The following is a 5470-nucleotide window of genomic DNA, read 5'->3' on the forward strand; positions in this document are numbered from 1 at the left end:
AATATCTGTTCATGTCCTCTGCCCATTTCTTGATTGGATTATTTGTTCTTTGGGTGTTGAGTTTGCTAAGTTCTTTATAGATTTTGGACACTAGTCCTTTATCTGATATGTCATTTGCAAATATCTTCTCCCATTCTGTCAGTTGTCTTTTGGTTTTGTTAACTGTTTCCTTTCCTTTTGCTGTGCAAAAGCTTTTGATCTTGATAAAATCCCAATAGTTCATTTTTGCCCTTGCATCCCTTGCCTTTGGCGATGTTCCTAGGAAGATGTTGCTGTGGCTAAGGTCGAAGAGGTTGCTACCTGTGTTCTACTCAATGATTTTGATGGATTCCTTTCTCACATTAAGACCCTTCATCCATTTTGAGTCTATTTTCATGTGTGGTGTAAGAAAATGGTCCAATTTCATTTTTCTGCATGTGGCTGTCCAATTTTCCCAACACCATTTATTGAAGAGGCTGTCTTTTTTCCATTGGATATTCTTTCCTGCTTTGTCGAAGATTAGTTGACCATAGAGTTGAGGGTCTATTTCTGGGCTCTCTATTCTGTTCCATTGATCTATGTGTCTGTTTTTGTGCCAGTACCATGCTGTCTTGATGATGACAGCTTTGTAATAGAGCTTAAAGTGCAGAATTGTGATACCACCAACTTTGGCTTTCTTTTTCAATATTCCTTTGGCTATTCGAGGTCTTTTCTGGTTCCATATAAATTTTAGGATTATTTGATCCATTTCTTCGAAAAATATGGATGGTACTTTGATAGGAATTGCATTAAATGTGTAGATTGCTTTTGGTAGCATAGACATTTTCACAATATTTGTTCTTCCAATCCAGGAGCATGGAACATTTTTCCATTTCTTTGTCTTCCTTAATTTCTTTCATGAGTACTTTATAGTTTCTGAGTACAGATTCTGTGCCTCTTTGGTTAGGTTTATTCCTAGATATCTTATGGATTGGGGTGCAATTGTAAATGGGATTGACTCCTTAATTTCTCTTTCTTCTGACTGTTGTTGGTGTAGAGAAATGCAACTGATTTCTGTGCATTGATTTTATATCCTGACACTTTACTGAATTCCTGTACAAGTTCTAGCAGTTTTGGAGTGTAGTCTTTTGGGTTTTCCACATATAGTATCATATCATCTGCAAAGAATGATAGTTTGACTTCTTCTTTGCCAATTTGGATGCCTTTAATTTCCTTTTGTTGTCTGACTGCTGAGGCTAGGACTTCTAGTACTATGTTGAAGTGTTTTTTTTATGTTTTTATGTTTTTTTAAAAAATATTGAAAATAAAAGCATTTAATATCTCTTAAAAGGCAACCATGCTGCTTTCTCTGTGGTAGGGAGGGGGCATCACACAGTAGCTCTCCCCAGAGGGACTCCAGCTGTCCAGATCCCTGAGGGCCTGGGTCAGGGCGTCCCCACTGGTGCTGCTCAGGCTGTGCAGCTGGGGACCGTGGCACTGGGGGCCAGGTGGCTGAACAGGGGCTGCCATCTGTGCACAGCCTCTGCCAGTGGCAGTGGACAGATGGGCCATCCCGGCCCAGAGCTCAGGGCTGCAATGGGGGTGCTGTAGATGGGGGCACTTGCTGTCCTAGGCCAGAGCCTTGTGGAAAGTGCTCCAGGCGTGGAAGCAGCGGGTGAACGTGTGCTGCTCGTTGCCCTTGTGGACCAAGCGCAGGCAGCATGGCTGCTCGTGCTCTTTGGATCGCATGTGCTGGATGTACACCTGGCAGGCCTTCAGACTCAGTTTGAACTCCACCTGGCTTGTCTGGGTCCCCACCCACATGTAGACCTCTTGACCATTGTCCAGCAGTATGATGTTGTCATCTGCCAGGTCGTCCTGGCAGAAGTCCGAGCACTTCTCCGTCACTGCAAAATAGCCCTTCTCATCGGAGCACTGGAAGAGCCTGGTGTGCTTCATGTACTTAGGGTCATCATCATAAGGCTTTTGGGCCCCGATGCCCACCCAAAAGAAGTTCTCGGGCTCCTCACTTTCACTGATGACCTGCTTGCTGTAGGAGGTGTCAAACATGGTGTTCAGGATATCTTCCGCCAGCTTGGTCTCATCTTGGTCCGACGCCCGGCCCACCCACACTTACACGATGCCCTGGTTGTCCTCGCTCTCAAAGGGAATCTTGAGGATGAAGCAGAACTCGGAGTTCAGGAGGCTGGAGTCAGTGTTGAGCTGGATGCACCGAGTGCAGAGGGCGCTGCCATTGGTGCGAATCTGATAGAGGCTGGGCTGCTGGGCAGTCTGAGCCACCTTCCTCTTGCCCCGATGGATGATGAACTTTCTCTTGAAATGGGACAGGAACTTGGGGTTATCCTGCTGCTGTGTCATGCGTACCACCTCTAGTTTGCCAGGGAAGAGGCTCTCGAACTTCTGCAGGCTGAAGGTGAAGGTGAGCCAGCCCATGTTGGAGGCTTCCCGGCCCTGCCAGAAGTACACGATGCACTGGAAGTCTTCCTCAAGCTGCTTCTCCTCCGCCTCAGCTGCTGCCTCCTCGCCTTCTTTGCCCTCTGTTCCGGCTTTTTCCTCTTCCTTCTTTTCCTTCTTCTCCTCCTCCTCCTCCTACTCCACAGGGACCCAGTACCTGCAGAGGAAGACGTAGCAGTCCTGCGTGTAGAAGTGGCTGAACTCCTCCTCCGGCAACCTCGCAAATTTCTTGCCCTCCAGCACGAAGCCCTCCATGCCATCCAGGTCCTCGTTCCACTCCTCCATCAGCTGCTCTGCCTCTGCCAACGCCATGGGCAGCTGCTGGGGCAGGAACAGTGCGGTGAGGACAGCCTTCATCTGATCTTTCTTCTCCGCATCGCACTTCACCTTCCCGGTGAGTCCCGGACCCTGCAGCACAACCTCCACCTTGCGCAGTAGTCCACATCAACACGTAGTCCCAGTTCTTGAACTTGGCCTTGAACCCCTGTGCCTCGGTGCCCTCCAGGCTGCGGCCTAACGTGGCGTGGCGCGGCCTGTGCAACATCCCGCACAGATCCTGGCCCAGCTTGAGGGTGGTGGCGCGCACCAGGCGCGGGGATTTGCGGCCCAGCCAGATGAACACATCGGGCCACCAGTCCAGGATGTATATGCAGCACGTGTCCAGCAGGCTCTGCAGCAGCCATCTTGGGCAGCAGTTCCACCTTGGGAAGGTTGACCACTGCTATGGTGTTAATGGACATTCCTGCCGTGTTCCTGACCTTAGCGGAAAAGCTTTCAGTTTTTCTCCATTTAGAATGATATTTGCGGTGGGCTTTTCATAGATGGCTTTGATAGTATTGAGGTATGTGCCCTCTATCCCTACACTTTGAAGAGTTTTGATCAGGAAGGGATGCTTTACTTTGTCAAATGCTTTTTCAGCATCTACTGAGAGTGTCATATAGTTCTTGTTCTTTCTTTTATTGATGTGTTGTATCACGTTGATTGATTTGCGGATGTTGAACCAACCCTGCAGCCCTGGAATAAATCCCACTTGGTCGTGGTGAATGATCCTTTTAATGTACTGTTGAATCCTATTGGCTAGTATTTTGGTGAGAATTTTCACATCTGTGTTCATCAAGGATATTGGTCTGTAGTTCTCTTTTTTTGACAGGATCCTTGTCTGGTTTTGGGATCAAGGCAATGCTGGCCTCATAAAATGAGTTTGGAAGTTTTCCTTCCATTTCTATTTTTTGGAACAGTTACAGGAGAATAGGAATTAGTTCTTCTTTAAATGTTTGGTAGAATTCCCCTGGTAAGTCGTCTGGCCCTGGGTTTTTGTTTGTTTGGAGACTTTCGATGACTGTTTACTGGTTATGGGCCTGTTCAGGCTTTCTATTTCTTCTGGTTCAGTTGTGGTAGTTTATATGTCTCTAGGAATGCATCCATTTCTTCCAGATTGTCAAATTTGTTGGAGGAGAGTTGCTCATAGTATGTTCTTTTAACTGTCTGTATTTCTTTGGTGTTAGTTGTGATCTCTCCTTTTTCATTCATGATTTTATTTATTTGGGTACTTTCTCTTTTCTTTTGGATAAGTCTTCTTTCAAAGAACCAGCTCCTAGTTTTGCTGATTTGTTCTATTGTTTTTTTGGTTCCTATTTCATTGATTTCTGCTCTGATCTTTATGATTTCTCTTCTCCTGCTGGGCTTAGGGTTTCTTTCTTGTTCTTTCTCCAGCTCCTTTAGGTGTAGGGTTAGGTTGTGTACCTGAGACCTTTCTTGTTTCTTGAGAAACGCTTGTAATGCTATATATTTTCCTCTCAGGACTGCCTTTGTTGTGTCCCAGATTTTGAACTGTTGTGTTTTCATTATCATTTGTTTCCATGATTTTTTTCAATTCTTCTTTAATTTCCTGGTTGACCCATTCATTCTGTAGAAGGATGCTGTTTAGTGTCCATGTACTTGGGTTCTTTCTAAATTTCCTCTTGTGATTGAGTTCTAGCTTCAGAGAACTGTGGTCTGAAAATATGCAGGGGATGATCCCAATCTTTTGATACCAGTTGAGACCTGATTTAGGACCGAGGATGTGATCTATTCTGGAGAATGTTCCATGTGCACTAGAGAAGAATGTGTATTCTGTTGCTTTGGGATGAAATGTTCTGAATATATCTGTGATGTCCATCTGGTCCGTTGTGTCGTTTAAGGCCTTTATTTCCTTGTTGATCTTTTGCTTGGATGATCTGTCCATTTCAGTGAGGGGAGTTTTAAAGTCCCCTACTATGATTGTATTATTGTTCATGTGTTTCTTTGTATTTGTTATCAATTGGTTTATATAGTTGGCTGCTCCCACGTTGGGGACATAAATATTTAAAACTGTTAGATCTTCTTGTTGGACAGATCCTTTGAGTATGATATAGTGTTTTTCCTCATCTCTTATTATAGTCTTTGGCTTAAAATCTAATTGATATGATATAAGGATTGCCACTCCTGCTTTCTTCTGATGTCCATTAGCATGGTAAATTCTTTTCCACCCCCTCACTTTAAATCTGGAGGTGTCTTTGGGTTTAAAATGCGTTTCTTGTAGGCAACATATAGATGGGTTTTGTTTTTTTATCCATTCTGATACCCTATGTCTTTTGATTGGGGCATTTAGCTCATTAACATTCAGTAACTATTGAGAGATATGAATTTAGTGCCATTGTATTGTCTATAAGGTGACTGTTATTGTATATTGTCTCTGTTCCTTTCTGTCCTGCTACTTTTAGGCTCTCTCTTTGCTTAGAGGACCCCTTTCAATATTTCCTGTAGAGCGGGTTTGGTGTTTGCAAATTCTTTAAGTTTTTGTTTGTCCTGGAAGCTTTTAATCTCTCCTTCTATTTTCAATGATAGCCTAGCTGGATATAGTATTCTTGGCTGCATGTTTTTCTCATTTAGTGTTCTGAATATATCATGTCAGCTCTTTCTGGCCTGCCAGGTCTCTGGATAAGTCTGCTGCCAATCTAATATTTTTACCATTGTATGTTATAGACTTCTTTTCCCGGGCTGCTTTCAGGATTTTCTC

The 5470-nt window shown here is 44.2% G+C and overlaps 1 pseudogene; it reads right to left on the reverse strand.

The window, feature by feature from the left end:
- Positions 1-1587: 1587 nt before the first annotated feature.
- LOC122896581 lies at positions 1588-3173 on the reverse strand (annotated as a pseudogene).
- Between the last annotated feature and the right edge of the window lie 2297 nt (positions 3174-5470).

This window comes from Neovison vison, chromosome X (assembly GCF_020171115.1).
Source record: "Neovison vison isolate M4711 chromosome X, ASM_NN_V1, whole genome shotgun sequence".
Classification (NCBI taxonomy): domain Eukaryota; kingdom Metazoa; phylum Chordata; class Mammalia; order Carnivora; family Mustelidae; genus Neogale; species Neogale vison.